General features: G+C 39.1%; 1 pseudogene; it reads left to right on the top strand.

Annotated features, from left to right (window-relative positions):
* Window positions 1-1,859: 1,859 nt before the first annotated feature.
* LOC122104266 lies at window positions 1,860-19,882 on the top strand (annotated as a pseudogene).
* Window positions 19,883-24,439: the final 4,557 nt, after the last annotated feature.

Below are 24,439 nucleotides of genomic sequence, written 5' to 3'. Positions count from 1 at the left end.
CAACTCTGGCATCAGTTAGGAATTTCTCTCTCTCTCGGCGTCTCTCCTGCTAGTAGTGAGACTTGAATTCAGAGCCTCTTGCTGTCACTTGGCTTTTCACTCAAGGCTGGTGCTCTATTTCTGGAGCCATGCTTCCAGTTCTAGTTAGAGATTTCTATAAGTGGCTAGCACTGATCTACAATGATAGATGTCTTAGGGTGTGTTTGTAACATGAAAGAGCCTACACTTTGGATGTACATGATTTAACAAGGAAGAACAGAAAAAACATATAGGAGAGTGAGAAGAGTAGGAGAAGAAGAAAACAGCAAGCTTCACTGTCACCACAAGGAAATGGTTTGGTCTATGGAAGGAAAGAACTTCAATAAAATTAACTAAATCTCTCCTCCCCCACCCTCTCACACACACACATACATGTTTCTTCTTGAGCTCAAAGAGCTGGCCTTAAGTAATCACTGAATCAATTTCTAGCTTTGTGCTTTCTTCTACTCAGAATATGATTTCCTAGCTGATGTGCTTTCTACTCATAGAAATTCAGACAAGAGGGGAACTTCCAATACTCATAGCATCTGGGGTAGCATATCAGCCTGGTAGAGACCATCTTGATGGGCAGCTGGACTGCTGTAATCAAATACTACAAACGGTGTGGCCTACAAACATTCAAAACTTATTTGTAATAGTTCTGGAGGCCAGGAAATTAAAGATGATGGTCCTAGAAAAAATTTTAACTGGTAATGGCCAGCTTTCTGGTTCACATGCAGCCTTTATCTGTTTGATGTGTCCTTTAGAAGAAAGCGAGAGAGAGGTCCCTATCGTGCTCAGAGGATTTGTCTTCGGTCTATTGAAAGTAGAAAGCTTTCCTACCCTCTTTATTTAAAACATAAAGAAAGAAAAAGAAAAGGTGGAGATCTCCTGGGCATCACTTATAAAAGCACCATGGCTTTCACGAAAGCACCACCCACATGGCTCAATCTCTCTTCTAAGGTATCACTTCCTAATACCATCATTTGGAGAAGTAGGATTTGGACTTGTGAATTTTGGGGAGACAAACATTCAAGACTATAGCAGGTGCCAATCATAAACAGTACATCAGGAAAGTGAGGTAGATGTGTCCTGTAAGACATCAGTTATGACTGGAGGCAATCTGTAGAAATATTTTCCTTATGAAATCAGAGTCCTAATTAGGAACAGAATTCATAGTTATTAAATCCAAGAGTCAGGAGAAGGTATCATGAAAAAATAATGTATGAGTTTACTGCTAAACAAAAATTATGAGACCAGGTGTGAATTAAGGATGACCTTCCTTAGAATCTCAACTCCTTTATACCCATCTACAATCTTCACGAAACATTCCTGGCAAAGGAGAGGGGCCATGCACTTGTGTGGTTCTCAGTGTAAAATGGCTTAAGGAAGGAGTCAAGCAGTGCCTTCACTAGTTGGTGGTGGATGTAATCAGAGTTCAGGTAAACCAGACAGAACTGGTTTCAGGGACCTGAGGTGAGTGGTGCCTAAACCAAAATTCCAACTGCTGTTCTGCATCTCGCTCATTGAGCCTCTCCACCCCCCTAGAATGCGGGTTTCTCAGCTCTAAAATAAGGGTGCTCCCTCTGGCTCTCAAACGTGATTCTCTGTGGCTGGCACTTATACCAGACACCACTAACGTGTAGCTTTCACACAAATTAAATGTGACACTCCCCGTATGCTTCACCAGTGATAAATGATGAGTTTACTGCTTATTCTTTGTGTTTCACTTTGAAAAATCAATGAAATGCTTTGAAAAATTGGTTTTAAATAACACATGTTTCGCAAGAGATGGATAGTCATGGAGTGGAAGTAGTCCAAGTTGGGGAGTGGGAGCGTCCATGAGGCTCTCTGGTCCCACCTCCTTGGGACAGGCACAGCCACCAATCACCACTCCAGACAGGCAAAAATCCCGTCACCCAGCAGTGAATACGGCTTGCCACTGGATGGCGGTGTTGCTGCATTCAGAGCAAAATGGTGATGATCTAAGTGGTGGCCACTGCCTCAGTGGTCTGGCCATACAGTTGGAGACCAATAGTTTGGCAAATGAGAGAACACATGTTCACTAGTAGTTGCACTGATTTTTTAAAAATTATTTGATTGTAAAGATGCTGTACAGAGGGATTACAGTGATATGAGTAAGGCAATGAGTACATTTCTTGTTGAGCATTGTTACTCCTTCCTTTGTTGTTCCTTGCCAGTAGACTGTCTTGGGGTATCATTGCTGCAATGGGTCATCCTGTGTCCTTGTTTTTTTGTTATTCTCCTTCCCCTCCTCCAATTAGACAAATGTATATACAAGATGCAGGGTACCAAAATCAAGTATAGTGACCACAGGGGATGTACCATAGGGAGAAGAACATACATAGGAAACAAAACAATCACATAGTCCATTACAAGCAACGACAAAGAGAAAGACTTGGAAAAAATCATATTAAGTGAAATAAGCCAGACCCAAAGAAATAGAGGGTCCCATGGTTTCCCTCATTTACAATAATTCATGTATGTCTAGGATACTTTTATCAGATGAGCAGAAAAGCTCAAAAGCTATGTACATATGACCATATAAGATGATGCGAAGTGAAATGAACCCAAGCTATGGACACTGATTTTTTTTCAAGATTTGTGTTATCTTGTTCATTGAGTAGTTTATCTGTTTTTTGTTTTTGTTTTTGGCTTGTTTGTTGGCTTGGCTATGTGGCTCAGACAAGCCTCATCTTACCCCTCCTTAGCTATCCCGATGCTGGGATTAAAGGTGTATATCACGATGTCCAGATCATTGGTTTTTATTTTAAGATAAACTATTGGAAAACCATTAGGAAAAATGATTTGAAAATAATATTCCTTTGGTTATCTCTGTATTCATTGTATACTTTTTTCCCCCTGCTTCTTATTCCACTGAACTCAGTGGGCTAAATGGACTATATAGAGTGTTAATGCTTTCATGTGTTTCTTGAGCCTGACTCAGGAAGATGCAAGAATGAGGCTTCAGAGGACCTTCTGTATTGTCCTTGAATGAAAAAGAATCCTTAGACATTATTGCTGTAAATGGCACATCACACACTCAGATTGGAGTACTTAAAAATACATTCTAGGCCTAGACTTTTCTTCATAATGAGCACATTACCAAACATAAATCATATTTAGGTATTTTATTCACCATACCTATGTTTAGAATATGTTTGTAACTTGGTGAAGCATGTGGTTTGGGGGTTCACTGGCCTTTGTTCCTTGTGTTAATTCCTCAGTGAGAGTACTAAGGTGAGTCCCACTGAGCCCAGCTCTCAGAGTTGCAGTAGGTAAGATCCACATCTTTTCATTTCAGGTATTTATGGTGAACAGTTTTAGGGCTCAGAGTCTTAATACTGGTTGAACCATTCATTCAATTAAAATAGAGCAATGATCTATTCATTATTTATCTAAATAAATTAGCATCCACTTATATAGCACATCTAATTTTAACAGAAAAGTGATATCCTATAAACTGACTTTATAGCTTTATGGTTATTTTCTATTGGTTCCTCTATGTCTTGGTCTCTGTAATACTTTGATACCTACCTTAGAAGTATGGCTGATTTATTAGGTCAATTATTTGTATCCCAATAAGGCCACATCTTCCAATTACTTTTTTGCTCACAAGTGATCTGCTCAAAAAGCCCTTTATTTAAAAAATTACAGTGGACACATTGGGGCTTCTGGTGAGAGAAAGAAGGCAAATAGATTCAAGGCCACCCTTTCAACAGGATGGGTTGCTCACCTGGGAGCACTAGACAGCTCTGTGTGGGATGCCCACTTCTACAGCTCCTTTATTGTTGAAGTGCTGGCAATTCTTAGCTCAATACAAAGCATTAAACATAACTCAGCTGCCAGGCATTGGTGGCTTACATCTGTGATCTTAGCCACTCAAGAGGCTGAGATCTAAGGGTCATGGTTTGAAGTAAGCATGAGCTGGAGAGATTGAGTCTCTTATCTCCAATTCATCTCCAAAAAGCCAGAAGCAGAACTGTGGCTCAAGTGGTAGAACACTAACCTTGAGCACAAAAGCTCAGGGACAGTGACCAGGCCTGGAGTTCAAGCCCCATGACCAGCGTACACCCCAAAATATCAACTGAGCTGAATTGTCAGCTTAATGAGTAGAAATAATTTATAGAAGTAAAAATAAACTAGAGATAGTTTACTTGATAAAGTAGTTCATGTGGGATTCTTTTTAAGCATACATGTCAATATACACATGCTTGATTCATTGGTAAATGCACTTTCACCAGGAAAAGGATCCTGATGAAACTCAAAACAAGGTTTTTTTCTTTTTGCAATATAGAGTCCAGTAATAGTTGTGAGGAAAATGACAAAATTAGTTGTTAATTATTAGTAGAAGACTAATGGCTCATTTTTGCTCTCCATGAAAAACTAAACACACAACCTATAGAAAATCAGCATAGGAAACACTATTAGCTGCTTAGCACTGTCCATTTTTACTCTGTCTGTTAAACATGGAAAGCAGCCTGCATACATATATTGGCTTGAAGAGGAAGAGAAACCAAGAAATCCAATTTTATTCAAAAGAGGACTGAAGCTAGGGAAATTTTGACACCTAGACTCTGAGGAAGATGATGATGTCGGTGTTGGTGAAAGGTCATTGGCTCACTCCTGATGATTTTTGAATATTAATTTTGGTGGTTGGAATTGAAGATGGAAGAGTGGCTGATTTCATATTGTGTACCCTATTTAAATACCCAGGGGGAACGTGAACATCTCAACCATGCAGGGTGAAGAGCCTCCTTCTCTGAGAATGGCAGACCTGGAAGGGCTCTAACTTTCACAGGAGAAAATTGAGACCCAGATAAGAGTAATGGGGTTATTGAAGAGTCTGATTTAGGATGGGGACACAGATGAAATCGTATTATCTTCCCCCAATCACTGTCTCCAACCGTGCTCAGCTGAATCCTCCTTTCCAATTCTTCCATGACATCTCAGGTTTACCCCATAGCTTTTCAGTCACTTTCAGTTATTAACCACTCCAGTCCAGTCTGGGCCAATTTTAAACTTCAGTCTTCGTGCAGCTGAATGATATGTCATCTCCCCGCCTCCCAGCCTGGGTCTGGAGTGGTTCTGATGGACTTAGAAAGGGAAGAGAGTACAATCTACCATGGCTTCTACCCTCCTCCCTCTCTTGATACTGTGTATGGAGCTTCTCTGGGGTTAGAGATGGCAGGAAGAACGGGTGCTTTGAAACTTGGGGTGGGGTTATTTTCCCATGTAAGTATGGTTCTCTGTGGCAGGTGTCTGTCCAAATGCTGGCTGCTTTGGAGCGAATATGTGAATCCTTGGGAGGGCTTAGTGTGACTCTGGGAGATCTAGCTGTTCCTTGCTCCTTGTCTCATGAGTTAGCACAGCTGCCAAGGCTGATATTTACTTCACAGACCCTTTCAGTGCTCTGTCTTTGCCTCATGGCCATCCCTATTGGGTGAGGTATTGACCAGATTTTCTAAGTTGCTCACCACTTTGTGCAGTAGACAGACACTCATCACTGTGATTGGGCTAAACTTTGGCAAGAGATGGCTACTTTGCTGCTTTGCTGCAGACTTGTCTCTATCCTATCATTCAAAAGGCAGCACATGCCAATCAGTGCCTTGCTCCACAGATGTTCCTCTCACAAACTAATGACAGCATTGTCTTTTGGAAGTCTGATGAGCTTTCTGGCTCCAGCCCTCTCTGTAAGTCTGATGGCTCAAGGGACTCAGGCTTTTCCTTTCTTCCTGTTCTCCATAGCCCACTGCTAGGCAGACAGTCGTTGTATGACACAGACTAAAGGATTTAAGGATAGGGAGGAGCTAGAAGGAACAAAATGATGAGAAGGAAACCCAAGTGTGCCATTGCCCAGCATCAGTTACGATTTCTCACTGAGGTGAAGACTGTTCTCTATCAAAATCTTCATGCAGAATCTTGCTGCTCCATATGTTTCAGAGGCCAGATTTCCCTGTACCGCTCCATGATTTATGACTCTTGGCAATAAATGCACTGTGGAAATAAACAAAATGTAATGGCTTGTGTTGGCAAATGACAAGAGTTTGGGATTATCTCACGGTTTTCTAAAGTCAGTGCTGTGTGCTCTGACCACGTGAGAAGATTTAATTACACTTAACAGGACACATTGATTACTTTCCTAAAGTTGTATGTATAAAACCATTCCAGATAGTACATTTTCTCAGATACTTAAAAAAATCTCTTTCTAAGCATAGAGAACTCAAAGGTATTTGCCAGTTTCCAGGCCAAAAGCAAACTGGTATTTTTTTGGCTTTCTATTTTTTCCATAGATGCACAAGAAAAAAAAGATTCATTTACACCCAGCTCACGTGTTCCATGGCTTGATCTTTTTATCAAATGTTGAGGAAGAAAACCATGAGACTTTTTAAAAGAGAAAATGTAGAGCATGACTGGAATTTACACAAAATTCATTGTTTTTCAAACTGGATTTTAATTTCTAATTGACCTTTTAACTTAATCTCAAATAATCTTCTCTGAAGTCTAAATTGAGAGGAAATAAACCATTGGCGTTAGATATGCCCATGTTTAAATTAGGCAATGCCAATTACTGACAGAGGCTACATAATTAACCTCTCTGAGCCTTGGTTTTCTCACTATAGAAGGCAGATAGTCATTCCCACCTCACAGGATGGCTTCGGAAAGCATTGAGGGGACAATGTGAGATGCGTAGGAGAGCACCCTGCACAAGGAGATGTAGATGGACTCCACTGGCCCGACTCAGCTATTCACTCTCTCTACCTCTGTGTTCTTTCCCGTGTGACTACATTTCCTGTAATTATGGAGCTGAGTCCATCTCCCCTGCCTTCCTTTCCAGTGCAGTCATGAGACAGGCATTGTCAACTGGGATATTCTCAGGGTCTGGAAGAGCACAGGTGTTTTCGCTTCCCATTCTCTGTGTCACCCCTGTCCATCGTGAGAACAGTTGGAGATGACACAAGGAGGAGCCAGGCTGCCCTCGCATCACAGCACGAACCTAGTGTCCTCCGATGGCTATACTGCGCAGACTGCAGCACGCAGTCCTCACCCTACATCCCTGGCCAGCCCTGATTGTTTAATCCAACTGTCCAGTGTGCCAATAAATAATGGATAGAGCCATGGAAAATCATGGGCCTGAATTTGTGGTGGTGATCCTTTTATGAGTGTATCGCTTATTCCCCCAGGGGGATATATGCCTCTTTATATGCCTCCTTTTTATAGGTACTCGATAAGTATTTTCCAACAAATAATAATGTATTTGTGCATGAATGGAATGAATTGTGGACTTTTCTTAGCCATTTTTGAGCCTATTTCTCAAATGTTACTTTGTTTTGTTTTGTTTTGTCTTGTCTTGAGACAGTATTATTACCGTGCAGCCCAGGTTTCCTGGACTCCTGACCCTCTGGCTTAGCTTTTGGAGTGCTGGGATTACAAGCATGCACTATCACATCCAACTCTTATTTTTGAATTGTGGGATACCAAATAGATTTAACTAACATCTCTGAGGTCATTTCCTTAGCTATATATCTATATATCTATCTCTATCTATGTACGTACATATATATAGATAAATAGATACTGACAACAACAATTTTATTACATTAAGTCCACTAAGGTAAAGAAAGCATAAAATACAGAGTAGGCATTCATAAAAGCAAAAAATGTTAGTGGGGTCTATGGATTTCAACAAATGGACTTGTGAACATTATTTAGAAGTGCAAGCAGGGGAGTCTTTGCTTTATTTGTGGCTAGGGAGTGATGTATTAAAATAGCTTGTAAAAATTAATAAGCATTCATGAGTGGAAGACGGGAGCGAGCAGGTCAGCTGACTCATCAGGGTAGCAGGTGCACTCACTGAGACTGCCTCCATGTCAATTCCTCCCAACTTCTCTTCCATCTTTCCTCCACTCTCATCCCCAGTACCCCGATGTCTTCTGTGGTCTTTTCACAGTCTGCATCCTTTCCGTGGAACTTTCTTCTGAGTAGAAAATGCCCCATGTATCCACTTGCCTCATTTAACCCCCTCCTTTCCAAATGGAGTTTTCCTTTCTGCTCAATCTAGAATATGGCAGAGGCTGATTGTGGGTTTATATGGCTTTTCTGGTAGTTAAAAAACAGGTCATCAGATTTACTGACTTAATTATTTTTAAGCGTGGTTAGCATTAACCATATGTGCCTTGTTCTGTAACAGATCTTCAAGACTTTTTCATCTTGCAAAACTCGAACTCTATATACCGGTAGAACAACTTCCCATTTAGTTCAAATGCTGAGAAGGCCTTTAGCTTACAGTGGCAGGCAGGGAGCAGGGGCTGTCTGGTTGGTTAGCTGGGCCTTTGCTCATCTCTCTGAAAGTTCTCCCCTATGGATGGATGCTTGTAGATGCTGACTCTGCTTCTATACTCAGCAGGCTCTGCCTAGCAATTAGAGTTCACAATGGCCTCCACCAACCTGTGCAGTTACCTCAAAAACAACTGGTTGCCAAGACTTTGATCTGTCTAAGGACTTTGTAAGGGTGGAGACATTTTCACTTGAAGGCAATTTAGATTTCTGGCCCCAAAGTGGAATTGTTTTGAATGTAGGCAAGGGACATGATTAATTGTTAATTTTCCTTTTCTGTTTTTCCTATATCTTTTTTCCTTTTTTTTTTTTTTTTCTTTTGTTGGTCGTGGTTCTTGAACTCTGGGCCTGGGCGCTGTCCCTCAGCCCTTCAGCTCAAGGCTAGCGCTCTACCACTTGAACCACAGCACCACTTCTGGCTTTTTCTGCTTATGTGGTGCTGAGGAATCGAACCCAGGGCCTCATGCATGCTAGGCAAGCGCTCTACCCCTGAGCCACCTTCTCAGCCCATTTTTTTCCTTTCTTTTATGAATGTTCCTCCTTTTCACCTATTTCTTCAGTCTTAAATGTAAGGCATTTCTTATATTCAATAATGTTTTTCTTACTCTCAATTATGCTTTTCTCATAGGCAGAAGCTAAGATTGGGTTTAAATGAGGAGATTCCAAGGGTGAAGATATTCACCTTGGTTTGTATTAAACTTCCCAAGTTGGTGCAATCCCTCCACTGTATCTTTTTGAGTAAGTTGTAGGTGACATGGACAAGGGGGGTGTCTTAGTCTGTTTTCTGTTGCTATGACAAAATAGTCGAGACAAGACACTTTATGAAGAAAAGAGACTTATTTAGCTCACAGCTCCGAAGCATGGTGCCAGCATTTTTATTGATTCCCAATAAGAGGTTTAACTTATGACAACTCCTGGCAGAAGACGGAAGGTAGATGTGTGAGAGATCAACACGGTGGAGGTGGTAGTGGTGGTGGTGGATTTCCTTGAACACAATCCATTCTTATCATAGATAATCCACACATGAGAGATTTAAGTCATTTTCTTTCTTTTTTTTAAATTTTATTTTATTTTATTTGAGAACATACTGTACAGAGGGGTTACAATTACATGGGCAGGATAATGCATACATTTCTTACCAAGCATTGCAGCCTCCTCCTTTGTTTACCCTTCACCTCCCTTCCCAACCTCCCCCCTCCCCCCACCCAATCATACCTCCCCCCCACACCGACATTGTAAAGCTGGTTTTGACATGAAATTATCATAGATAATCACACATGAGAGATTTAAGTCATTTTATTTTTTTAAAAAATAATTTTAGTGGTTATTTTTCCTTTTATTTTATTAATCTTATGTGGTACCAAGGAATTGAACCTAGGGCCTCATGCATGCTAAGCAAACACTTAACCACTAAGCCATATTCCCTGCCCGATTTAAGTCATTTTCATGAAATGAAACCTAGTCTCAAGATCATCAATCTTAGTCTCTTGAGAAAGAAAATCATCAGTTTGTGAAGAAGTCCTATGACTGTGCATGTGAAGGCTCCATCATTTCTTAATCCTGTCAATTAAATTTCAACATGAGTTTTGGTAAGGATAAACCACATTCAAACAATAGTAGGGAGGGAGGAAGAGAGTGCATATAATCCTTAATTCTTTCTGAACAACTGGCCATAAAAATTTGCTAAAATTGATGACATAAGAGAACATTTGGTGATAGATACTCTGAAGTGTGTCTTAAATAGTCTGCATTGTTATTACTTTTTATTAGCTTAAAAATAACAGCCAACATCATCACAAAAGGATAGTCCTGGGTTGGCACACTACTCCAATAAATTATGATTATACATCTGCATATTTTATTCTTGAGCATATGTTATGATGGAAAGTTTATAGAACTGCAATGTGCAGACACAAGAGCACAAGAAAGAGAGCAGGCTCTAAAAGAAAGATCAAAGAAACATTTAAGTCAATCGCATCTGTGATCCAGTACACTGATATTTCTATTTATGCATCAACTCCCCAGACAGTGATTTGTGCTTTTGCTGGGTGCATGAAGATGTATGGTTGGGAAAGGCTGTAAAAATTTTTTTTTGAGGAAACTTTCTACATTCCAAGTCATAACAAACCTGTGTTTTGGCAAGCAGAATCAGTAAATTTGTCTACATAATTAAGAGAAAATGCTCACAAATCATCAAGATATACAGGGGTTGGCAGCCTGTGCATTCTTAAAGTTGTTTTTTTCAGAAACATATTTATTTATTCTCAAAGGGAAAGAAAAGTCTAAGGGATAACATTGCCAAAACTGAGAGAAGGTTAGGCTAGTAGTTTTCTCTGCCTACAGTGGAAATGACTTCTCCATCTGCATTCAACATATTCTGTGTTCTGCTTCAACACTAAACTGTTAGTCAGGAGAGAAAGTGTGAGAGAAAAATTTCTTCTAAGTGATGACTCACAGTTGGAAAAAAGACATGTAAGTGTTATTGACAATAACATCATTACTGTTCTGCCCCCAAATAAATGTAGGTATGGAGAGAATAGCCCATTATTAAGAGAAATTAACATTGCATCAAGATTCTTCTTAAAACTCACACTGCCTTTCAGAACACTGTTCTGTCTGTTAAAGAGGCTTTCACAGAATCTGGCATTAAAGAGTCTTTAACACAATCTTGGAGTGAACTGGAAGGTGGCATTTGCATCCATAACAACTTTGTGAATGATTTTAATTCCATGTTTTTGGTTTTTGTTTCTGAAACCATTGTATAATTAGGGAAAGATTTGCAAAGAATTCTGAGCAATGTATATTCCTTGCTCATTTTTGCATGTGCTTTATCAGTCTGACTCTCTCCCTAAATTCAAACACATATTATTTCTGTCTTTTTCTTTGTGAACCATTTGAGAGTAATTTTCAGATATGCTGTTTATTACTTTCAAAGGCTTTAGGGGTGTGTGTGGATATTGCCTTACCAAGGCTGTTGCATATTAACACAACCTACTGATCCAAACCAGAGTTACATGGAAGAATGCACACATGCAGTATAATCCACAGGGTTATATCCTTCAGATTTCTAATTGTCCTACCGATATTCAGCATCATCTTCAGATCAGTTCATTTCCTTGATTATGAAGCTGCTTTTGTTTCCCTCCATTTAGAATAGCTACTGAGTTTTTTTTTAAATTGTACAAAGGAGCTGCTATTTAACAAAGCAGTTTATAAATACAGTATATCTCTATCAATGATGGTTTTAACATTGTTTCTGAAAAGAGTTGGTCAGATATGTTGAAGAATATCACTTAGTTTGGATTGATCTGCTATTTTCTCATGCATATATGTAAGAAGCACTTCAGATATAATATTATATTCTGTAGCATGTAAGTAGAACCCCCAATGTCACATTTGTGGTGATGTTAATCTGTATTATTTACTTAAGATAGCATTTTTAAGGTTTCTCCACTGCAAAGTTCATTAACAAATATTTTGTATTTTGTTAATAAAGTATTACTTAGAATTCATCAATGAGGTAGTAATACACACTTACAATGTCCTAATTTACTTAATAGGTTATACCCAGTCATGTTTATCATCTATTCTGATGCTTAAATTTTCCCAGCTTTGGCCAGTTGGAATTCCTTTAACTTAACTTTGGTGTCATTTAGACATGCCCCATCTTTCCAATAGCCCTGTTATACTTTTTTTTTCAAAAGGCTGCTCAGGTTCAATTTTTAATCTACTACCTCAATCTATAAAACCAAGGCTTTATCCAAGTAGTCTTCATTACTCTTAATGGTGAATGGTCTTTAAAGCTACAAGATATGGGGGGCAGAAATGCGTATAGTAACTGGAGTGCCACCTTATCTTTCCATTTTTGTGGATATAGTTTGGCAATTCCTGTATGGGCTTTTGTGTGTGTACCTACTCAGTGGTTTGTCTCGTCTCTAGATCAGCAAAATTAGGACAACCTGGGAACTTTACAGAAACACAGATTTTCAGACTTCATGCCAGATCTGTTGAACCAGACACTGCTTTTATAACAAGCTTTCCAAATGAAGTCAAGCTGGAAACACAGTGGTACCGCTTTCCACCCTTGGGACTAATTAAGGTTGCCAAAAGTCTTTAGATGTTTAGTGAATTTGTCTGTAAAAAGAAGATAGTGTTACTTTCTTCTAGCAAGACGGTAAGTATTAAGTTAACTAAATTGTAAAATGCTCTTCCTACTGCATTTGGCCAATAGTAAATGCCTCATAAAGGTAGCTGTTTTAGTTTTGTATTAGACACTGTAATGTTAGCTATTGCAAGCAAACACTATATTACTATATGGCTTGAGACACCATAACAAACCCTATGGTCTGTATGGCACATTCATATCCAAAAGGGAAATACACACACACACACACACACACACACACACACACACACACACACACACACACAACTTAATTGACTCCTTAGAAGTCACAATTTCTGTTTGATTTTTGTATTTTTGTTCAATTCTTTTGCTACACCAAGGAGTTATGGTGGTGGTGTAATAATTCAAAGCACTTAATTAATAAAGGTAGTCAGAAAGTCCCTTCCTTTAGAAAACCGTCTGTGAACTACAATGGATGAGAATTCAACCTTAGTTGTCAGGAAGTTCAGATTTATAGCCTTTGCTACTAACCAGTCAAAACCTCCTTGAATTTATGCTTTCCCCTGGCAGCCATTCACAATTACCCACAGAGCATCTATGGTACCGCTCTATATGCAAGCACAGGTAGATCTAAAACAACCTGCAGAAAGAACAGACTGAGTTCCAGGTGTTATTGGGGCTGATGTCTATGGCTGCATTTCTTGCCTCATTTGCACTTTACTTTTCTCCAATAACTTTACATTAATTTAAGGTTTTGTGGAGCATCTTTTTAGGTCATTTTTATTAGTTGCAGAAAGTGAGTGGTGCTGTAAATATTGTCATGTTTAGAGGGCAATAACTTAGGGAGATTCAGCCTCCTCTGTAAACAAATTTTACTTGCAAACTGTCTTGCCGACAACTTTGGTCCCCAAGTTGATCTACATTTTTCTTCATAAATAAGAAGCCTGGAAAGATGTCTGGAATGTATATGCTATTAAAGTCTAATTTAAGGTACTGGACCATTATAAATTCTGGAGTTTTATTTGCCGCACTTTATGTTTGCTGCTAGATTGTTTAACAATCTAGTTTGAATCAATCAAATGTTGAACGAAGGGTGTGGCATTAGAGACTATCTAAGTATGACGTGTCAGTCTTGAACTTTGGATATAGTGTCCATTTTGGCCATAGCTGGCACTAGGTAAGATTATGACACACATAAAACTTATTACTCCAGGCTCTAGTCTCTGCTCTCTGTATGAACCCAGAAGATCCATGCTCACTCTACTTCCCACCCCCCCCCCCCCACCCCATCGAAAAGATCAGGAATGGCTTCATATTCTGATTCTTGAAAGAGAAGATACCAGAAAATATCTTAATGGTTGTTGAGTTATATTACTATTACTTTCAACTTAAGTAATAGGATTTTATAATAATTTCTTTGCTGTGAAATATAATTTTCCATTTTATGGTCTTTTTCCTCTTGATTAAACATTAATGTGCAAGAGCTCCAATCAAACATTGGTGAACTGAACCATATATTACCACTTCTACTGATGAGACCCAAAGAACTTTTATGCCACATGGCTGACATAGCTGGCGACTTAAACTTGAGGCTGTGGATTTTTTCTTAACTCATACTATCCTTTTGTCTAAGAATATTTGTAACATATCAAGAATAATTTAAGAAATGCCTGGATAAACACCTCCAGATGTAAGTCATTTTTATATATTGTTGTATTTGCTTTAGATTTTTTCCACATTTTTAATTAGTGAGTATTAATTATACGGTAAGAGGATTTTTATTGTGACTGTTCTGCACATGCATATAATGTACTTTAGTCATATGTAACTCCTATTACTCTTTCTTATCCCTTTCTTATCTCCCTTTGACTCTTTTTCTGAAAGTTTAAAATCTAAGTTTTATTATGATTTTCTTTTCTTTTTTCTTTTTTTTTTTTTGGGTCTGGTCGTGGGGCCTGAACTCTGGGCCTGGGTGCTGTCCCTCAGTTCTTCAGCTCAAGACTAGCACTCTACCACTTGAGCCACAGCGCCACTAACGGCTTTTTTCTTTTTGCTTATGTGGTGCTGAGGAATTGAACTCAGGGCCTCTGGCATGCAAGGCAAGCGCTCTACCACTGAGCCACCTTCCCAGCCCCTATTATGATTTTCATAAAGCATATTCTATTCCATCAACTTTCTTTTTTTCTCCTCTCACCTACCTTTGGTTTCTCTCTCCATTCATGTACTTTTTTTCTTTAGATATAGCTTCTGTATATAAGAGGAAATGTGATATTCACCTTTTAGAGTCTGGCTTATTTTGCTTAATACGATGATCTCCAGTTCCATCTATTTTCCTACAAATACCATCATTTCTCTCTCTCTCTCTCTCTCTCTCTCTCTCTCTCTCTCTCTCTCTCTCTCTCTTTCTCTCTTTCTCTTGCCACTGGGACTTAAACTCAGGGCCTTATCATTTTTGCTCAAGGCTGGTACTCTACCACTTGAACCACAGCTCTACTTCTGGCTTTTTGCTAGTTGATTGGAGATAAAAGTATGGGCTTTCCTGCTCAGGCTGGCTCCAAACCTCAATCCTTAGCACTCAGTTTCCTGTGTAGCTGGGATTAAAGGCACCTGGCAAATTTATTCTCCTTTATAGCTGAATATAGCTTTATAGTTAAATAATGTTTCATTGTATATAAGTACCACATATTATATATCAGTTCATTTGTTGATGAGGATGATTTCATAACTGGGGGGTACTGTGAATATTAGGCTGAAAATCTGTAGAAAGGTAAAATTCTGAGCTAAAGTTTGGTCATTCTTAGATCCTCTATCCTGAAATGGAAAGTAGATGATTTCTACTCCAGGCTTATCCTAACCTGCAGAAGATTATTTTCCTCTCCTATGGCTGACAAGGGGATCATTACACAAAAACGTTGTGGAAGGGCTTGGAACTTTGAGGTGAAGAAGAAATATAGTGGAGTGGCAGAAAAGAGAAAACAGGGAAAAGAGGTCAGAAAGATGAGTCTAAAGATGATTTTTCTTTGGGAGAGCCAGGTTACCATCACTCAGGATATTGTCTTCATAATACTCTTCTGTTTTTGAGAGACTAGGTAGTATTTAATGATACTGAAAAGTAGAACATAGGAATCAATTTCACAACTCTATTCTTCACTTATTTTAATTGTCTTCAGTCACATATATTAAAAATAATTACATATAAAGAAAAGGAATTGGTAAATTTAAATAATAACTAATTTAATGGTGCTGAGAAGGTTAATTTTATGTTAAGTCATTTTCCATTTGCCTCTGATAATTAGTTCAATGATACTGATGTTCCTTGCAAATTATATAAAATAAATGGGCTTGAAAGATACTGAGTCCAAATTAAAAATAAGATAAAATATGTTCTTACATAACAGTGGGAATTACATGTTAGATTTGGAAAGTCTGATTATGTTCAGACTTTGATTTCAATATTAATAACTTCTATATATTTATAAGTTGGTGGAAAATAACATTGCAAGAAGGTAGTTTGTTAAGCTTGATATCTTTTCATTTAAAATATTACATAGGCTATTTCAGTATGAGGCCAATAAAAATTTTGTTAAGTGAAGTAAGTCATGCCCAGAGAGACAAAGAATGTGTATTTTCCCTTCTATGTGGAAGCCAGATTTCATTTATAAACTTATATGTAAATATGTTGGGTGGCATGTAAGTGTATACAAATGTATTAACTGAAACTTGGTAGATTCAAGGGAAAACTCAGGGTAATTCCTTGGAAAGACAAAGTCATAGTTCAGCAAAATAAAACACCAGGAAGAGAGTACTCAAAAAGGATGGGGGGGGGGGTTGGGAAGGTGGCTCAGTGGTAGAGCGCTTGCCTTGCATGCCTGAGTCCCTGGGTTTGATTCCTCAGCACCACATAAGCAAAAAGGAAAAAGCCGGAAGTGGCGCTGTGGCTCAAGTGGTAGAGCGCTAGCCTTGAGCTGAAGAGCTGAGGGACAGCGCCCAGGCCCAGAGTTCAGGTCCACGACCGGTCCCCCCCCCCAAAAAAAAAGGATGGGTGGGAGCAAAGGGAAAAGGGTAAATAAATGAAAAGGACAAGAGGAGCAAAATGCAGATAAAAATTCAATGTGTAACACTGTACAAAATGAAGAGTAAGTTGGTTTGGGAGGGAGAGGTGAGAATGTTGAAAGTGTTGACACTGATTAGGATTTATTATAGTCATTAACCACATTGTTAAATGGCAACTCCTTTGTACAACTACATAAAAATAATTTAAAAAATTAGGAAACAACTTTTCACAGAGAAGAGTACTATCTCTGCTCAAGTAATAAAAAGGATAAAGTAGACAGATAATTCTCTAACTGCTCTAATACTTTCAATAAATATTATATAATACATAACTGTGGAAACTTGATTATTAGAACCTTATGAAGCTAGTAGACCTTGTCAACAAATGTATACGTGAGTCAAGCCTTTGGTAGGCTAATTAAATAATCACCTGTATAAAATAGATTTGTGTAAATTTTGCTTTCAATTTTGTTAAATTTTACTTAGACTGTTCTGAATTTTGGTATACAGACATTTATGAATAATGTCTTTCTTGATAACCTGACTTAAAAAACTTATTTTTATTGTAAAGGTGATGTACAGAGGGGTTGCAATTACGTAAGTCAGGGACCGAGCACGTTTTTTTTTTGAACAGTGTCATCCCTTCCCTTGTTTTTTTTCCCCAGTTTTTTTCTTCCCAACCTTTCTTCCCCACAAGTTATATAGTTCATTTCAATATTGTGTCTAGTGAGTATCGCTGCTAAATTAGTTTACTCTTTGTCTCAGATAAGCTGCCTCCTATATATTATATGACATTCCTTTTAAAATCTCAGTTAAGGCTCCCTGCCTTGAAGCCTACTATGTTTAGTCTTAATAGAGATAAAACAAACTTCTTTTGTTTGTATTGATAGATTTTTCTGCTATTTTATGTCCAATTTTCTTTGTCATTACATTTTATAAGCCTCTTTTGTATGCAATCTATAGTTGAACATTATTTTCATGAAAATCCAAATTGAAATTCCCGCCTCTTAGTTGGATTTTTAATGTATTTATATTTAAGGTAATTCTTGATATCGTGTTAGAGTAAATTAGACTATGCCAGAAAACCATGCAGATATCCAGGTACAAAGAACAAAGAACAAAGAAATAATAATAAAGAAGTGTTAGCTATTTGTGTCAGGTGACTTATATAACCCGCTGGGGCTAGGAAGGACTTGGAGGAAGAGACTCTGGTGTGGATACATGGACTAGGGGTTTCATAGCAGGTTAGGATTGATGGCTGCTGCCCAAGTAGTAGATTAGCGATCTTGCAGCTGTCCAGACCTGAACATTACTCCAAGGGGATCTTGCTGCCTTATATGGTTGTAGCTGCCCCAAAGGAGTGTCATCTCAAGCAAAGGAGTGTCATCTCAAGGTAAAGTTGCGGGGGGGGGGGGGGGGGGGGGGGGGGGGGGGGGGGGGGGGGGAAGGGTGGAGGCTGGTTATTTACTGCCTTTACTAAATGTGTCTAGTGTTGCCTAGGAAAGGAGCATGCTCAGTGATGAGAGAGGAGGTCACTGGGCCAACATGGTGTCTGTCTTCTGGGTGTAGTGCTTAGCTCATGTGTTCTTTATTTTTTGTTTTTGGTTAGTTGTGCATTTCAATGTACTCTTTTTGGGGGGTTTTTGGTAAAATCCCTTGGCATTATGTACTAGTGATTACTCTAGAGATTACATAATATATCTTTATTATGGTTCAGCATGAATAGGTAGTCATAAGAAATTCACAACAGTATAGTTCACTTAATTCTGCTAGTGATAGTTTGGATCTTGAATTTCCCCTAAAGGTCTATTTGGTAAGTGTGGTCCTCAGGGTGGTCCTACAGGAGGAAGTAGAACCTGTAAGAGGTGGGGCATAGTATGATATGTTTAGGTGATTGGGTCAGGCCCTTGAGTGGGATTGTGGAACCCTTGATCCTTCTTGCTCTATTTGTACCCATGAGGTGCGCAGTTTTGCTCTGACACATGCTCCTACCCTGAAGTGCTTCTTTGCCATTGGACAAAATAACGGAGCAAATTGATCACAAATGAGCATCTCAAAAATGTGAACCACAAGAAATATTTTCTTAAGTCAGTGTATATCAGATATTGCTATATTGATTGGAAGCTGACCAACAGGCTCCTCCCCAACTTCGTGATTCTTCCATACATTTTGTGTATTTGTACACCATGAACCTCATCTTATATAATCTTACTCCTTTTTACTTTAGACGCTCTTCTCAAATATTATTAATATTAACATAAAATATAAAGTTGGTCTCTCAGAATTATTCTTTTATGTACATTAGAATTTCCTTTGACCTCTCACAAGCTTTGTCACTTCTTCGGATTCCCATCTATTAAACATGAATTGTCTTTACTTTCAATAATCTGGAACTTTCTATATTTCCTTTGGTTCTGAAGGATATTTTTGTGGAATGTAGAATTCTAGTTAATTGTTGTTTTTTTAAATCATTAACATTTTTTGCTTCCTGGAATCCTATGAGAATTTGGTTATCACTTACATTGGTGTACTCATATCATTTTGTTGTAAGGGAACTCAGTCGCAAGAATCAGAGAAGCCACCATGTAAGATGCCCAATTGGGAGTCTTTGTCGGAGAGCCGGTGGACACTTATCTCAAAGACCAGCGGCTGCGAGTGCAGCTAGCCCAAAGCTTATATAAGCCAAGACCACCTAAGGTGTGAGGAATTTCCAGGAGAGAGATCCTGCCGATCTCAGATGGGGTGGCAGGCCGTGCCCAGCCTGTGATCATCTCTGCCCCATTTGCCGACGCCCCATTTCTCGGGGTGGACCCCGAGAAATACAACTCGCTCAAGATCTCCAGCGACGCGTCCTGCACCTCCCACTGCCTGGTGCGCTGGCCAAGGTCATCCGCGACAAGGTCAACCATGACAACTTGGGCAGCGTCGTCCAGGGCCTCCTGGCCACGGCGCACACCATCACCGCCACACAGAAGACCTTGGATGGTCCGTGCGGTGAGGTGCGGCGTGACGGATGCGGGTGGCCCAGAGCCTCATCCCTGATCCACAGGCGCCGCCGAGGCGGTGGGCAAGGTCATCCCCAAGCTCAAGGGCGAGCTGCCCGGCCAGGCCTTCCGCGTGTCCACGCCCATGTGTCCGCGGTGGACTTCACCTGCTGCTAAATACGGCGACATCAGGCATCCGATGGGCCCCTCCAGGGGCTCTTGGGATCCAGCGAGGACCAGGTGGTATTCCAGCGATTTTAGGAGTGACTCCCACCTTTCCCCCTTCCACGTGGGCGCGGGCATCGTCCTCCACGACCCAGTCTCTTCCTCCCCCCCCCCATAATTATGTTATTATAGTTTACATGATAACTATATATTATTACATATTATTTATCAAAACAACATATAATTAGTCATATAGTTATGCATATAATTATAGTAATATAAAACTAGATAAATATATGTGTCTGTACATGTCCACATGTTTGTATATGTGTAAGTATGTATATAGTTTTAGGACTTATATTTGCGTTACATTTAGTGTGTTTGTGTCTACTTGGAAATTGTCCCTCTATTATATTTTTCTGTATTAAGTCATTTTCTATAATTTTTCAGTAATGTTTTTAATAATAATGTTAAAATCCTCATCTACTAATTCTGGCATCTGGTATCCTTGTGAGTCTGCTTCTATTAACTATCTTATGTTTTTGCCGTGGGCTACATTTTTCTGCTTCATAATTTTTGGATTGTATAATAGACATTGTAGATGATACGATACTGAAAAATCTGTTTTTTCCTATCTTTCTCTGAAAAGTAGTGACTTTTGCTTTAGTATGCAGCTAAGCTATATGGGGGATCATATTGATCATGTCCAGCATTTATTTTAAGCTTTGTTAATGGCGAGTCTAGTTCGATTTTATTTTTGTTCATGGCCTTACTGAGGTTTACCAAAAAAAACTCTAGCCTTAATCAAAGATGCTAAAGCAAAATATGATCTGGACTGTGGCAGGGGGAAGAAGGAATAAGGCAGAAGTTTACCTGGCCGTATGTGGGGTGTAACAGCAGAGAAAGAATATAGAGAAGAGTATTTCTTTTTCTTTTTGTCAGGTGGGAAGGAAAAGGAAGAGGAAGTTAGAATAAACTTTGATGCATTTATTCAAAGGGATCAGTGGGAAAATCCAGTGACAATGTTTAGCATGGAGCATCAAGCATCTGTTGTTTAGCATCAAAAGAGTAGTGTGAGTCAATTCGTAGGTTTGAATAGTTAGTGGTATTAGAAATCACAAAGGTGAAGGACAGAGATAACTCCTCAAAGTGAGACCCAGAGACTGCTTGAAACAGAATTTCCTTCTAGCCAAGAATGCAGATGCCTTAAATGTCTTGTAAACTAAAGATAATGATAATGGAACTCTTTGGGTGAGAGGCCAAGAAATTACATTTTGAAGAACCTTCTCAAGTGATTCTTTTGTTTGTTTGCTTTAACAGTTAAATTTGAGCTCCAGTGATAAGATAGTGCAAGAGAAGAGTGAATGGAAAAAATTCTGAAGAAACCCAGCACTTTAGTTATATAAAACAGGCTGATCACTGGAAAACAATTCATCTTGTTTAATAATTCTGGTTACTATAAAATTGAAAATGGATTTTTTTCTCAGTTGTATGACTTGACCTCAGGACCTGGACACTGTTCCTGAGCTTTTCTGGTCAAGGCGAGTGCTCTACCACTTGGAGCCACAGCTCCACTTCTGGGTTTCTGGTGGTTCATTTGAGATAAGAGTTTCACAGACTTTCTGGCCCAAGCTGGCTATGAATTGTGATCCTCAGATCTCAGCTGCCTAAGTAGCTAGTATTACAGGTGTGAGCCACTGGCATCTAGCTTGAAATTTTATGTTAGCCCATCTGAATTTTTTATTTACTGTTTTTTTTAAAGGTAATATAACAAAAGAAGGGGGTTGAGAAATGTTTCTCACATACCACATAATTCACAGAGAAAAAAAAATGGGCTAGGTCAGTAAGAGCTAGATTACTGAGATCATAGCCAGTAGTTTAGCCTTCACAAGGTCGGTACCTATACATAATGCCAAGTGACAAATATACCCTCTGATAGATATATTAAGAAAAGCTGTCTGCATAATCTCAATGCTGCAGGTTATAGTCCTCTGCTGTTCTGAGCTTGCCAGCTGACAAGACAGTAAGTAACAACTCTAATTTAAACAATAGCACCAACCTGAAGGGGTAGAAATGTCAATAGTAACTGAGCTATAATTATTCCTCAATCTTCTTCCTTATTAAAAGTTGCTATGAAATATTTAGAACAAAAAATAATGGGTAAAGAATTTCCTTTATCTTTTTTTTTTTTTTTTTTTTAACAAAGGATAATCACCTAGAAACTTGCCTTCAAAGTGCTTGTGTCAACATTTTTTTCCATCAAAGTTTTTATCCTATTGTGTTTAGGGACTTAAGGCTCCCTGCTTTAATTTTAAAGTTGAATTGATGCATTTAGGAACTTAAAATAATTTTCTTTCTTCAAAGAAAGTTTCAGCAGATGGAGAACCTCAGAATTCAAATCACAAATGGTCTAGGAATAAATAATAACAGCTAGCATTCACTGCACACTCACTGAGACCTAGGTATGGTTCCCAGACTTGGCATGTATTAAAATTTCAATCTCCACCATTCTATGAAGAAGTTACTAGTATATCTTTATTTTACATGAGAGGAAATTAAAGCTTAGGGGGATGTAGAAACTTGCTTCCCTTCAGGCCTAAGCTTTTTTTTTTCTTTTTCTTTTTGTTGTTGGTCATGGGGCTTGAACTCGGCGTTTGGGCGCTGTCCCTCAGCTTTTCAGCTCAAGGCTAGTGCTGTACCACTTGAGCCACAGCACCACTTCTAGTTTTCTAGTGGTTTATCAGAGATAAGAGTCCTATAGACTTTCCTGCCCGGGCTGGATTTGAACCACAATTCTCAGATCTCAGCCTCCTGGGTAGCTAGGATTACAGGCAGGAGCCACTGGTGCCCACAGGCCTAAGCTTTTTAATGTAGCCATTGGCTTCCAAGTTCATATCCTCAGATGAATGACTCTCAAACAGACAAGTAAGAATGGAATGGCTGATTCTAGAACAGGTAGATAGATAGAGGTGAGTTTCAGAGAGTTAAAGGAGAGTCTTACTGCTTTAATACGTAGTACAGAGAAATTACCTGAGCGGGAGTGACAACACTGCCTTTGCGTAAATTAATTTTGGAGAGAGAGGGAAAGAGAGAAACAGAGGGAGAGAGAGAGAGAGAAAGGGGATGAAAATATGTAAGGATGAACTCAGAGGTACCTCAGTTTATGAATGGAAAGTGGGAATAGAAATGGGGGGAATTCACAGGAGGCAGGGTGTCCTACTGAGCATGGAACAAATGGTAGCCATGGGAACGGGAGAGCACAGAGCAGTGAAGATTTGGAGGATCTGTGAATGAGTGGCAGAAGCACTGCTAGGAAGTTGAATATACTTCTGAAGAGAACTATATGCATGTGGGGTTGGAAGCTACACCTAGAGACTACTGACCCTGATGCTTGTGCTGTTCCCTAGGCCCAATTGATTACTGAAAAGTATGATACTTACATTTTGTATCAACTTGGGAAGATATCCAGGTCCATTGTTGTTCAATCAGATACTAGACCAGATGCTGTGGTGGAGGCCTATTGTAAATGTGATGAACATCAGCAGCCAGTTGTTTTTAAATAAGGAAGATTACCCTTGAAAAGTGGTTAGGTCTTATTCAATACTTGAAAGCATTAAGAGCAAATTCTGAGATTTTTTTTTTTCCTCCACTTCTGCTCAAGATTGCACCATAGAAATCTTGCCTGAGTTCCAGCCTGCTGATGTAGCCTCCGGATTTTAGGGTCAAGATTCTAATGTTAATACTTGCCTCAGTGCCTTCTAGCTTATCTTATAATCAAGTTATCTCTCTACTGTTTATCTACCTGTCTGCCTATCTATCTTCCTTCTTGCTATCATTTTCTATTGATTGCATTTCTCTAAGAAACTGTGGCTGAAAGAGGGAGAGGAGCATTTCATATTTTTCCTTAAGACATTTTTTTTTCTTTCTACTTGTCTCTTTATGAGCACTTACCACCCATAAAGAATGACACCCCTCTCTCCCTTATGACTGGCTAGATCCCAATGGGGGCATCATCAGAATTGTAGTTTTTAGCAGGTAGGGTTACATTGCCTTAAACTCTTGTACCCATGTCTTCTTCTTCTTGAATCTGTACCCAGGAAGAGCATAGGCAGGGCAAGAATAAGCCTAAATGGTTAGTCTCCATCCCTCCTGGTCAAACCAGGTATCATCTCTTTCACCTCATATATCGGACTTGACAGACTTCATCTTCTTGGTCAGTTTTGGCTAGGGCTCCCTGTCTTCTTATCTGTTTATCTACTCTGACACTCCAATGACAGATTTTGTCATCTTGAATTTAGGAGGAAGAAAATAAAGGGTCTCACTTAGACATCTGTGGTACTAGGAAATGCTGGATTCTCACCACAGAAATCCTGAAATCAAAGATCTTATTCAGTCAATGTTACTAGTTAAATTTTGAAGCAGCTATCTCAGAGGAATCCTGATCTGAAATATGTAACTTCCTAAAGTTTATTGCCCTCCATACAGGACACTTTCTAGCTATGGAGAGAGAGATAAGAATTACAAGTTGAGCCAGATATGTCAGCTAGGGAGGAGCCATTTGGTTTATTGCTTTGTAGTTTTTATATTTGGTTGTAACTCTTACTTAACTGGAGTGATAACTTGACTAGCTTCTTTTCTTTAGCAAGCGGCACCTTAGAAATGAGTAAATTCTGGTTGTGATTACAAGAAGCAAAGTTTACAAGGTATACCTTGCTAGAATATGCTGAGATAAGAA

The sequence above is a fragment of the Dipodomys spectabilis genome, unplaced genomic scaffold (genome assembly GCF_019054845.1).
Source record: "Dipodomys spectabilis isolate Male_0828 unplaced genomic scaffold, ASM1905484v1 ptg000024l, whole genome shotgun sequence".
NCBI classification, from domain to species: domain Eukaryota; kingdom Metazoa; phylum Chordata; class Mammalia; order Rodentia; family Heteromyidae; genus Dipodomys; species Dipodomys spectabilis.
The sequence above is the reverse complement of the archived record's forward strand: the minus strand, read 5'-3'. Positions and strand labels throughout refer to the sequence as shown.